The sequence below is a fragment of the Eumetopias jubatus genome, unplaced genomic scaffold (genome assembly GCF_037043125.1).
Source record: "Eumetopias jubatus isolate StellerSeaLion01/CBP00866 unplaced genomic scaffold, mEumJub1_p1.0 scaffold_13, whole genome shotgun sequence".
Lineage (NCBI taxonomy): Eukaryota > Metazoa > Chordata > Mammalia > Carnivora > Otariidae > Eumetopias > Eumetopias jubatus.
In genome coordinates this window covers 89121441-89135669 of record NW_028274819.1, presented here as the reverse complement: position 1 = coordinate 89135669, position 14229 = coordinate 89121441, and the positions used below count along the sequence as shown (strand labels likewise).

The 14229-nt window shown below is 35.6% G+C and overlaps 1 protein-coding gene across 1 annotated transcript in view; it reads right to left on the bottom strand.

The window, feature by feature from the left end:
* Window positions 1-14229, bottom strand: part of ARHGAP32 (Rho GTPase activating protein 32) — a 215929-nt gene that overhangs the window by 182297 nt on the left and 19403 nt on the right. The window lies entirely within an intron of this gene.

Genomic DNA, 14229 nt, shown 5'->3' with positions numbered 1-14229 from the left:
AGCCCTCCCATGACTGGGTAACTGAAGTGATTTAACAGTAGTGTAACACCCGGTGTTCTGATATAGAACCATAAAGCTGGCTACTTCTAAAGTCAGCCCCAACACAATGTTGTTGAATCTATGTGTGTGACTATCTTCTCCCAAAGTCTATAAAGTCTATTTTAACAGATACCAGCAGAATGCTAACAGGTATTACAGATTTTTAACTAAGGAAAAAAAATAGGGTATGAAAAGGTGTTTAACATACAATCAGAGCATTGAAAGAAATCTCATTCAGCCATTCCACTGCAGAAGAAACTGAAACCAATAAAGAAGAAACAACATGCCATAGTGCACTAGTCACAGTATTTAAACTGAATCTTTACTACAAAACCTGCTACATTTAATATAGGCATATGGAAGAAAAAAGGTTCAGACAATTGATTTTTTAAATGAAAAATTACGAGCAGCTTTTCTTCTATCAAAATATGAAAGACTAAAAATTTTTAAGACTGAAAAGATATGGCACAAGAGATACTAAACATTACTGCTTAGAATATGAATTAACAAAACTTCTGATAATGTGGGATCTTCATACTCTTTAGATAAGTTAGTTCCCCATAAAACAATAGTAAAAAGAAAAGACAAAATTCATCATAAAGATATTCATTAAAGTGAAAAATATAAAGCAAATTCAAGGTCCTAATAATTAATGAAACATCAAATAATACCTTCTATATTATAGGGTATTATTTAGTCCTTAAATTTCTTTTATATTAAGAGTTTTCATTTAATACCAATTATAACATATGGTATACATAAATCTCTCCCACGCAATCATAAAAAATGTATAGTTTTATAAATTATTAGTGGTTTTAAATCTCCTAGAATATTTGTAATTTCCACCAACTAAGGTTATCACAGGAGTTAACTATATCATGAAGCATATATAACAGAAAAACTATGCAACACTGTGGTAAGCAACATTCTAAATAAGGACCCTACCCTTCCCCCAAACTCCTGCCAAGATTCCTACCTCCTGGTTATTCAAACAGGAAGCTAGGTCATGATGGGAAGAGATTTTTGGATATAATTCAACTCCCAGGTCAGTTGATCTTAAAATAATTGTCTGGCCTAATCTAATCACAAAAGCACTTCAAAAGCAGTTTTCTCCAGCTGGTAGCAAAAGGGAAAACCAAGAAGATTTAAAGCATGATAAGGATTTGAGGTGCTGCTGCTGGCTTTGAAGCCTGAAGTGTCCAAGCGAGAAGGAATTCAGGCAGCCTCTAATAGTAGAAAACAGCCCCCCCGCTGACAGGCAACAAGGAAACTAGGACCTTAGACCTAGGAACTAGAACAATTCTGCCCATAACCTGAATGAGGTAGAAAGCAGATTCTTCAGTCTTCAGATGAGAGCCCAACCCAGCCAACACCTTGATTTCTGCCTTACAAGACCCTGAGCAGAAAACCCAGTTCAGCTTGCCCAAACTTGTGACCTACAGAACTGTAAGACAACAAATGAGTATTGTTTTAAGTCCTGACATTTGTCATAATTTCTCACACAGCAATAGAAAACGAATACTAATAATGTGGATATTTAAGACCCTAGAAATTCCTAAATGATCCAGGCTTTAAGTGCTCCCTTACCTCTCATGCAATTAAAACTCTCTCTCTGGTGATTAACATAACAATAAAAAAATTTTAAAAAATAAAAATAAATAAAAAAAAAACCTCTCTCTCTTGGGGCGCCTGGGTGGCTCAGTCAGTTAAGCAACTGCCTTTGGCTCAAGTCATGATCTCAGGGTCATGGGATTGAGCCCCACAGGAGAGCTCCTTGCTCAGCAGGGAGTCTGCTTTTCCCTCTCCCTCTGTCCCTCCCCCCAGCTCGCATGCTCTCTCTGTCTCAAATAGATAAATAAAATCTTTAAAATAAATAAATAAATAAAACTCTCCCTCTCTCTTCCCAGGACTGTGATGCAAAGCCCCAGGAGCTTTTGCTTTCCAGCACTCCCAGTCTCCACTGAATGCACTGACTTCAGTACTCTCCCAAGACTCCTGCTGAAGCTCACAGGAGTATGCTGCTCATGTGAAGCGAAGCCCTGGAAGAAAATGCAGTATCTGCAGGTGGGGTTGGTAGCCAGTGGGAGGTACACAGATCTGACTCAGTGTAACAGCCATCACTCCTTTCTCCCTTGCAACCCATACTTCAGTGTGCATGCCACAAACTGTTCCATACCCATTTTGCAGCTCTCAAGACCCTCATTCGGGGCACCTGAGTGGCTCCGTCAGTTAAGCACCTGCCTTCAGCTCAGGTCACGGTCTCACGGTTCTGGGCTCAGGTCATGATCTCAGGGCTCTGGGACTGAGCCCTGCATCAGGCTCCGTGCTCAGAAGGGAATCTGTTTCTCCCTCTCCCTCTGTCTCTATCCCCCACTTGTGCTCGCACGCACTCTCTCTCTAATAAATAATATCTTTTAAAAAAAATGACCATCACTCATTTCCCCTACAAAGAAGAAAACTTAATTCCTTTCCTTCTCAATGGCATATTTTTATTCCCCTTTCACAGGTGTGCCTACACTATGCCCACCAGCCAGATCTCTTCCTTCCAGTGAACCAGCCAACTCCTTTATCTATGACACTTTTCATAATGTACAATGGGGAATATCCAGTTTTCCCTTCACTGGAGCCCCTAAATAAGGCAGAATGCATATGTTCAATGGGAAGAGAAAGATACAAAACTGTATATTGTTTACAAGTATAAAATTATATTCCCAGACATAATGCAGAAAAGAGAATATATTAACAAAGCAATATTCTTTGAAAGAAGCTATTTGGAGAAATTTGTAGAAGAAAATCATGTTTATATGGGTGTTAAATTAGAAACTCTCTGCATTGTAAGAAGACACAAAAGAAATATACCAAAATAATCTCACCAGTGTGGGAAATGGAATTATGGGTGAGTCGCTCTTTTTTTTTCTCATATTTCCACATTTTCTATATATACATGTTTTGTTTTTATAAAGGAAGAAAGCTTTACTGAGAAAGAGAGGGAAAAAGAGAAAGCAAGCTAGCCACCTTCTTCCACCTTTGCATGTTATCTACCTTATAGCAACCATATGCAAATGCATAACAACCCATTATAACTAAATGAGATCAGATATTCAATTCCAATAGACAAAACTAGGTATTCATATTAACAGGCAATTTAGAAAAGAACAAGAATAAAAACGTATTTATGATAAGATACACCCATGTTCTAGTAATAAAATGGATTTTTTGATCACTGAGCTAAGTCATGAGTTAATGCAGTAGGAGCTAGAACGACAGTGAGATGCATCTCAAAGCAGAAAAAGAAGGAGAAATAACTGGTCTTCTCCCCTTTTCCTGCCCTCCAATCTTCTACCAGTGCCTCCAACTGACCAAACCTACCCAGAAGCCTGCTGGTAAGAGAGCCTAGGAAATGTAGTTTGCAGGGATTTGCTTCCTATAATAGAGAAAAAGGCAGAAGGGCAGGAAATCCCAAACCCAGCTTCATAATATTCCTTACTAAATAATGAAGATATCATTGTATTTATATATAATTCCAGTAATTTGTAGTATGAATGATTTTATATAAAATCTCACTTTCACAAGGTAGACAAATAACACCAATATTAACACATAGGTACATACACATACATGCACATTCCTAATCAGCTGAATAAGCAAGATTGTGATACTAAATCTCTACTGGGCATTAAGGCAAACTATTCAAAATGAGTAGTTAATACTTAAGAACAACAAAGGTAGATCTGAAATTGTTATAGAAAATCAACATCACCAAATAAGCATTCACAAAGGACATCAAAATGCAATCAGCGTAAGAATAAACTGTTATCGAAATGGCCCCAGAATGTCCTTTTCTTCAAAGAACAAAAAATCCCAAAACAACATATGTGAGGGGAAAGGAAGCCTAGATCACAATCTTCTTTATGTACAGGCTGGGGAAAAGCATGTAAAAATAATTCGGGGGAAAAAATGGTAACCTTCTGCCACTCTTCACTTTTTTCCTTTAGCAGACTCAAATTTTATTTATTATATTCTTTTTATTACTTGTATTCAGAATTTGAGGGAAGGCACAACAGCTTTAGACTAATGTTATAAATAACGTTTCATCAAAATGATGATGAAAATAACACTTCTGCTTAAAATACAGTAGTAAAGGTAAAAATATTTGGCCTCTTAAATGGGAAAAAAAAAATCGTAGGAACTGTCCCTATGTTGATAGAACTGCATGCATATACAGATAGTCCCCAACTTAAAATGGTTTTACTTATGACTTTTTGACTTTACAATGGTACAAAAGGAATGCACATTCAGTAGAAACTATACTTTAAGTTTTGAATTTTGACTTTTTCCTGGGCTAGCGATATATAGTACCATACTTTCTACTGATCCTGGGCAGCAGCAGTGAGCCATAGCTCCTAGTCAACAACAGGATCGTGAGGGTAAGCAATGGTTCTGTACCCATACAACCATTCTGGCTTTCACTTTCAGTAAAATATACAATAAATCCATTGAGATATCCAACACTTTATTATAAAACAGGCTTTGTGTTAAATAATTTTGCCCAACTCTAAGTATTCTGAGCACATTTAAGATAGACTAGGCTGGGCGCCTAGGTGGCTCAGTTGGTTAAGCGACTGCCTTCGGCTCAGGTCATGATCCCACGGTCCTGGGATCGAGTCCCATATCCGGCTCCCTGCTCAGCAGGGAGTCTGCTTCTCCCTCTGACCCTCTTCCCTTTCATGCTCTCTATCTCTCATTCTGTCTCTCAAATAAATAAATAAAATCTTTAAAAAAAAAATAAGATAGACTAGGCTAAGCTGTAACGTTCAGTAGGTTAGATGTATCAAATGCATTTTCAAAAAAAATGCATTTTCAACTTACAGTATTTTCAATGTACAATTGGTTTATCAGGACGTGACCCCATCATAAGTCAAGGAAGATCTATACATATACATATGCATTACAATCTACATAACTGAAAAACCAAGATTTGAATATGAAATCCATTCTGTCAAGAAAAGCAAATGGGACTACCAGTGTCCATTCAACCACAGTTTCACCACAGGACACACATGAAACAAATCTCTGAAATGAAAAATGTTTATAGAAGCTATTAAATTTTAATTGGTCTAAGTATTGTTCCCTTTCTTACAAAGGAACAAGAGACAATAAGGGGAAATGTAATAATAATTATCCCAATACTACGGAAAAGCTAAAACTATTAAATCTACCATATATTATGTTGAACAACAATATCACTAAAATGATTTTTTTTTTGAGAGAGGGAGAGAATGGAGGGAGGTGGAGAGGGAGAGAGAAAATCTTAAGCAGGCTTGCGGAGCCTGAGTTGAGGCTCAATCTCACAACCCTGAGATCACAACCTGAGCCGAAATCAAGAGTTGGACGCTTAACCAACTGAGCCACCCAGGTGCCCCAATTCTTAAAGAGTAAGTATATTACCAAGAAATTAAATTAACTGAGTTATCTGTGTGAATATTTTCAAAAGAATTTTGATACAACAAAATATCCTTAATATTAAATAATTTTCTTCACTTATTTCCTCCAACATAGTATCCAGAACTGAACTTCTAACATGCAAGTGCTAAAAACACCTTGGAACCAAAGGAGGCAGGTAGATTTAAGTAGAAGGATAATTCCCAAAGCATACAAATAACCATCAGATAAGACCCAGGAGTAAACTATATAATTATTCCTATTTAATTTTCTATTTTGAAAGGGAACAACTGGGTGAGATTACTAAAGCAAAAAAAAAAAACTGATTTTAAAAAGTGATAATAAAATTAATTCCTTCGCAATGAAGAAGTTGCCTTAAAGTTCAATTCTACTACAAAATAATGTCTCTTCAGAGAAAACCAATTAAGAGCAAGAAAAAAATTATTCAGGGCAACATTTAAAATAATTTAGGAAAAGTTATTAGCAAGAGCCATTACTATAATAATCACAAATCCTCCAGCAGGCAACATCTGGTAAATCAACATAAAAATTAACACAATGACATACTAGCAAAACTGTTAAATATTCTGAAATATATACTTATCTATAATGGAGATTCATTCTTTCTTTCATCTCACTCCCATCTGTCCCAATCATTAAAGATAATCCCCCTTATTCAGCAAGTATTTTATTTGCTGAAAATACAGGGTTCCAATGTTGTAAATAAATTTATCAGATATTTTCTATTAAGGTTCTTAGGAAAATCTAAAAACAGTATACTATTACCTTTATAGAGACTTTGTTCCGGTAAATTATTGCTAGTCTTCAGTGCTGCTAGAAAATGATACTGATCTGTTTCTACATTTGAATTGTGTACACCAGATCTACTAATAAAAATGTGCATGTAATATTTAAATATATATTATAAAACATAAAATACAAGTTCTTTCTGAAATAAGGAAAGGTATGAACAAAAGAATAGTAGAAGGGAAGAAAGAACCACAAATGAGGGAGACACTTGATTGGGAAACTTCTGTTAAAGAAAGAAATAGCAAGATTCTAGACTATCCATAACACTCCAGTTGAGATCTATAAGAATCATAACTCCTCCAACAGCACGTTTTATGTACTTTCTCCCTGAATGTTTCCTAAGTTAAAAAAAATTTTATGAAAAGCTATATAACAAATTCTCTCAGTAAAAGTAACATCCAGATCACTAAATGCCTTAAGTAGCACAATATTTAGAATGTACAACTGACCCTTAAACAACACAGGAATTAAGGACGCTGACCCCTTGCACAATTAAAAATTGAGTATAACTTTTGACTCCCCAAAAATTTAACTACTAATAGCCTACTACTGACCAGAAGCCTTAACGATAACATAAATTGTCAATATTTTGCATGTTATATGTATTATATACTGTATTCTTACAATAAAGGAAGCTAGGGGAAAATATTATTAAGAAAATCATAGGGAAGAGAAAATATATTTACAGTACCAGGTATTTATCCAAGAAAATGCACACAGAAGTGGATCTGCGCAGTTCAAACCCGTGTTGTCCAAGGGTCAACCGTAGTTTTCAGTTTAATAATTAACAATAAAATACTCGGTTTGAGATCAGTTCAACAGTACAAAAGATTTTGGGCTTAACCTTATAAAACTGCCAATTTTGAGCTTGTTTAACCTATAAAACTAACAATTTCATATGGCTCACCTAATACATATCTCAGAACTCTCAGCAGTACATTAATTATCTTCAATAATAATTGCCGCTTTGATTCATGCCAGAGAATTCCCACAATCTTCAGCCAGAAAAGGATGCACCATGGAATGGGGTGGGCTTGGAGTTGTTTATTGAAGAGTTCTGAATATATTTGGCAGGAATTCAAAACCTGGGCTTTGCATATTAATCAATGGTTGCATTTGTGATTATTCAGAAAGGAAAACTAAACAAAACATTCAGTTTTTAAAGACTGTGATATGATAAACATCTTCAGTTTCTCTGAGTTATAACTAAAATTCACCCAAAAGTCAAAAATGCACTGTTAAATATCATGCAGTAATAAAAGAACTAAAGACATTCATTTAAAGAACATTTCCAAAGACTTCTTATTTCTTTTATTCAAACTGTAGGGTTTTTATAGCTCAACTGGGTAAAAGGAACCAGTCTAAGTACCAAACAGAGTGGACAACTATTAATAAAGGAGCAATAAACAAAATACACACCTCCTCCAAAATTACCTCTTCCTCAAGATTATTCAGGAGGAAATAATCCAGCTGTTTTAATCAATCCTCATTCCTCTTTAGAAAGTAGGCAACAGACGGGGAAAATGGTCCAGTACAAAGGGTACTTTTGAAAAGTCTAAGAAAAATGTACCAATGGTCTCACTTTTATCTTAAAAAAAGGAGAGAAGAGAAAGAGAAAATAGAAAAGAAAGAAGAAAATTCACATTAACATCTAATAAATAATAAAGCAGGTAATAAAGATAGGATAATAAAGCAGGAAAATTCAGGGCATTTTCAAGGAAAAACAAGTGGTTCTATTTGTCCAGAGAATGACAATTTCATTCATTTAAAAAATATATTACTAAGAATTTATTATGCCAGGCACAGGGGATGAAACAGTAAACAGAAGCGACAAAGTCCCTGTATTCAAGGAGCTTATAATCTAATGGAAAAGAAAGATAATAATGACACAAATTACATTTGCAAGTACTATGGAGAAAATTAAAGCCCCGTAAAAAAGGCAGAGAGGAAGACAGGGCTATTATTAACTCTAAGAGAGTGAGTAAAGGCAGCACTTAACTGTAACATTTGAAGAGACGAGAAGGAAGGAGCAGAGCAAGCTGTGCAGATCATGTAGGGAAAGCACTCTCCAGAAGAGAACACAAATACAAAGGCCCTGAAGTGGGAGAATACTTGGCATATTTGAGAAAGAGTGAGGAGGCCATACAACTGGAGCAAAATGATGTATAACAAATGCAAGGATTCTGACCTGAGTGACTGGAATGAAGTTAGTATTATTAACATAAACCATCAAGTTAAAAGGAAGTAACTCATTTCTGGGAGGAGGAAAGCTGAGATTTAGTGAACCTCCATAGGTCACAGTTTCTATAGGATCTTCCAGTGGGGAATGAATTCTTACAGAGCTAGAAATATGGACATGGAAGTCATCTGTATCTGTATAGAGATGACAGTCCGATCTGCAGGAACAGTAAAGAAGTGGGAAGAAACAAGCATAAAGAAATAAAATACAGACCCCCTGTATATGCCTGCATTTAGCAGGTGGGAAAAAGAAATGCAGAGGAAAAGAGCCAGCCAACCCTTCAGGAGTGACTGTGGATGTGGTTATGTGTGTGTGAGAAAGTATGCATGTGTGGGAGAGAGCACACATGTGCACACACGAGCCAAACACACACGTGTCTGTTTATGAGAAAGGAAAAGGGGAGGGCATGTGCAGAGGCACACATACATGTTAACAACATTGAATATTAACTTGTTATCTTCCTTTGTAAAATTTTTGATATTTTGGAAAATCATCACTTATAACTTGTTTTAATTTTCAAGGCTCTGGTTGTTAGCATCTATGAGCATTTTGACCAAGGACCATCGATTTTATTTTGTAACAACTTCTTTACTACATACAACATGACCTGCTTTAGCCATTAGCCTTGAACATGCTGATTTTAATGGTAAAAAAAAAAAACAAACTCAGGTGAGAAACTGTTCCCAAAAAAATCCTTGAGAATTAACAGGATCCATTCTGAGAATACTGGTATAATCAATACTAAAAATAAAATATACAATAAAACACTAAGAAGTATGATGTAAGGTGGTTTTAAGTTAAAATATTCAGAACTGGTTAAAGATTATCTCTTCAGGTTTTTTACCTTATCTTTTTTAAGATCCTAACTTTTTTCACTAAATTATTTCACTGCTAAATAGTTGTAAATAAGTATTTCACTTAATAATTAAGAAAAACGGTTTTTTATTAGATTTTTTATAATGCTTATATTATAGCTATTTAGTTAGAAATTTATGAAGAGTAATAAGTAAACTATAAATCACAAAAGGATAGGGTGCTACCGTAGGGTTTGTTGTTGTTTTAATTTTAAAATTATTTAGAACCGATCAATTACTAGTAAGGAGAGTGAATCAGTAATCAAAAACCTCCCAACAAATAAAAATCTAGGATCAGACAGCTTGACTAGTGCATTCTACCAAACTTTTAAAGTAAAACAAATACCAACCCTTCTTAAACTCTTCCAAAAAATAAGAGGGAACACTCTCATACTGATTATACAAGGCCAGCAATACCTTGATGTCAAAAGCAGACAAGGACACTACAAGAAAAGTAAATTACAGGGGCATCTGTATGGCTCAGTCGGTTAAGCATCTTTTCAGCTCAGGTCATGATCTCAGGGTCGTGAGATCGAGCCCTGTCTCAGGCTCCTCACTCAGTGTGGAGTCCACTTGAGATTCTCTGTCTCCTTCTCCCTTTGCCTCTCCCCCACAAACACGCTCTTAAATAAATAAATAAATAAATAAATAAAATCTTTAAAAAAGTAAGTTATGGGACAACATCCCTGATGAATACAGATGCAAAATCCTCAACACTATATAGCAAACTGAATCCAACTGTACATTAGAAGGATCATACACCATGGTAAAGTGTGATTCATACAGGGATCAGAGGACGGTTCAACAGCCACAAATCAATCAACATGACACACCACATTAACAAAATGAAGGATAAAAATCATATGAGCATCTCAATAAATGCAGAAAAAGCACCTGACAAAATTCAACAACGATTATGATAAAAATTCTCAATCTAGGTGATATACAGGGAATGTACCTCAATGTAAGGGCCATATATGAAAAGCCCACAGCTAATATCATTCTCAATGATGAAAAGCTAAAAGCTTTTCCTCTAAGATCAGGAACAAGACAAGGATGCCCACTCTCATCGTGTCTGTTCAAAATAGTACTGGAAATCCTACCGGGAGCAATTAAGCAAGAAAAAGAAATAAAAGGCCTCCAAATCAGAAAGGAAGAAGTAAAACTGTAACTATTTCTAGATGACATATTATATACAAAACCCTAAAGACTCCAACAAAACACAGTCTGTCAGAACTAATAAACAAATTCAGTAAAGTTTCAGAATACAAAATCATTAAAACAATTGCGTTTCCACACGCTAACAGCAAGCCAGATTACTGAGTATTTTTTCTTTTTTTTTATTATTTATGTTAATCACCATACATTACATCATTAGTTTTTGATGTAGTGTTCCATGATTCATTGTTTGCGTTTAACACCCAGTGCTCCATGCAGTACGTGCCCTCTTTAATACCCATCACCAGGCTAACCCATCCCCCCACCCCCCTCCCCGCTAGAACCCTCAGTTTGTTTCTCAGAGTCCATAGTCTCTCATGGTTCATCTTCCCCTCCGATTTCCCCCCCTTCATTCTTCCCTTCCTGCTATCTTTTCAATGGGATGCTAGCACCTCCAGGGATTCACTGATCTGATAGAGGTGTGGGGCTTGTCTTTGCTGAGGCTATTTTCCATCTCTGCAGAGAAGTTAACTTGCAGAAAACTAATAGTAGAAATAATTCCCAACCATAGAAATGCAAATGGTGTCTAGTGGAACTAAACAGTTTTGCCAGTTTTTGCATCCATTTGCATCTATTTTAGCATGATTAATCTCTAACAGTAAGGCACTCTGAATTCCCCTTTGAACCAAATCTCCTTTGAATCAAGTTGTAACACTTGACTGGTTCCTCCATTAATTAATGAGTTAACTAAATATCCTTGGCATATGTTCGTTTTATATTTGTATGAGAGTCATGATTATATCCTCTTTAAACTTTATCTTTCAATAAAATGAATACAAGATTATTTTTATCCTTTCTCAAAAACTCACAGTATAGTAAAAGGTTATACATCCATAACTAACTAGAATGAGATAAGTATTAAGACATAGATATGAACAACATATTATGATAAGTAAAATAGAACCATTTGGTTCTACTTTTATTCTTATTTTATTTTATTTTTCTATCTGAAAGGTTTCAGAAAGCCTTACATCTTAAGTTACAATTATATAAGGCAGGGGCCAAAACTCGGGCCAACCCAGTCTAATGCCTGTTCTTGTATAGCCCATAAGCTAACATTTTTAAGTGTTTGGGCAGGATAATATCAAAAGAAGGATGATTATCTAATGGCATGTGAAAATTACATAAAATTCAAATATGTGTCCATAAATAAAGTTTCACTGGAACACAGCCATGCTCATTTATGTATTATCTATGGCTACTTTCACTTTACAATGACAGAGCTGAGTAGCTATGAAAGAGACCTTATGAGGCACTCTCATCAATTCATACTGCTGTTCAGCACACCATAAACTGCACTATGGAGTTACAAGTCGACAGCACTGCAAGTTCCACATGTATCACCATACCATGTCCTTAAAACTACCAATTTGTACACAACATGTAAAAAATAAGCCAAGAAGAGATGAGTGGACTATGAATGTCATGTTTTTAAGGCACAGGAGAATGTGGGTTTCGTTATCAAATAAGATGGCAAAATACTGTGTTTATTATGTGCTGACACTACAGCTGTGCTGAAAGAAAGAATATACATCAAACATTACCAAACTATGCACTCATCACAGTATTCTCAACTCACAGGAAAACAACAATCTGAAAAGTTAGAAAACTCTAAAACAGAGTAAATGAGTAAACCATGACACAGAATTTCTTCACAAAAATAAAAACAAGACTGCATCCAAAGTAAATTCCCAAGTAGATCATTTGTTAGCAGAGCAAGGAAAGCCACTGACTAACTGTGAATCAATTAAATCGTGTTTGACTATAGCAAAGAAATCCAGAGAACACAAACTGATTTAAGCCTAATAGTCTTTTGGCAAGTACAGGCTTGAAGACTTGAGGGCATTGAGAGCAAAATCAAGAGCCAATTTAAAAATAGGGCAAATGATTTCAAGTGGTTTTCCTTAGCTCTTGATGAGTCAACAAATGTGACCAATACTGCTTCGTTGCTGAGGAGGCAATGCTGAGTTGAAAGTGGCTAAAGAATTAGCCCCTATGTATAGTCTGCCTAGAACAACTACAGCTGACAATATTCTGAAATAAATTCAACAAACATTAATTCAGTACAACCTGAAGTGGAATCTACTAAGATACTTTATACCAATTTTGGTAAAAAATATGGGTGAAACAGAAAAAGTTCAGTTGGACTTATTTTTAACCTCGGTTACTGAATGCTAAATGGCTTTCATAATTAGTTTTTGCTGCAGATTTGATGCTATTTCTTAATGAACTTAGCCTAAAATTGCAAAGCAAAACATAGCTTATCATACTGTGAGAAATGTTAGAATCACAATCATGAGCTGTCATACATATTTTCCAAGCTATCAAACATTAAAACAAGGAGATCTCCATTAGCACAAAAATTTGCAGTGAACATATTTTCTGAACTCAAACTACAGTTCCAGCAAGGTTTTTCAGATCATCAGTACAAAGGAAATTTCCACACTGCAAAATCCATTTAACTTTGCAACTGAGAAGCTTCAACCTCACCTTTAATTGGACATTTGTAATATAATGTTATGCTAAAAGGTAAATATCAAGAATCTAATAGAATTCTATAAATGCCTTCCAAGAGACAAATAGACTCAATTAAAATCACATGCTCATGAACTGGTGTCCGTATTTGGCAACACCTGAGTGAAAAGGCACTTTCAAAAATGAAATATGTAAAATCTCATTATAGGTCAACAGTGACATGAATATTTGCATTCAATTTTGATGATAAGAAACACTAACTTAACTACAATTAAGTAAAATCTTATTCTTCACAAAAGGAATTTCACCGTTCTTATTGACAGACCCGAAATGCAAAAAGTTATAATGGATTAAATGTGTATCTCAAACTATCATGTGGAAAACTACACCACATAGGATTTTTCTACCCAACCCCCAACAAAAACTGCTTTCCCAGCATTTTGGTAAATTTAACTCCATTCTTCAGGTTGAACACACCAACAAACTAAAATTCATCTTTGACACCTCTTTAGCTCACTCTGTAACATCCCATTCATCAGCAAAAACAGTAGGCTTTATCTGTAGAACTCTCTCCAGAATCTAAGCATTTTTCACCATATCTACCACTCCAGTTCAAGCTACCATTACTGTTCATCTATTATAATAATCTTCTGACTGGTCTTATTTCTTCTTTTGCCTCTCTTTTTAGCCTATTCACAGAAACCAGACACTTCCTTTAAAATTTTAAGCCAGATCATGTCACTTCTCAGCCAAAAATCCTCCAATGGTTTCCCATCTCACCCAGCATAAGAAACCAAAGTCTTTATAATGGACCACAAAAAACTACATGATCTGCTCTCCATCCACCCAAACCACTCTCTGACCTCATCTCCTTCTACTTTTCCCCTGGCTTGTTCAATTTCAGCCACATGTCCTACTTGTGTTTCTTTCAGCTTACTTTTTAATCCTGTGCCACAGCCTTTAACTTGTTCTTCCAATGCCTAAAATGTTTCCAGGTAAGCATACTACTTACTCCCTCACATCCTTCTGCTCAAATTTCACCTTCTCCCAGAGGCCTTCTTTGGCCCCTCTGTTATAAACCTAGCAACCAGCCTTTTCCACGCTATCCTACCATTCTGTAACCCCACTACTCTGCATTAATTTTCTACAATA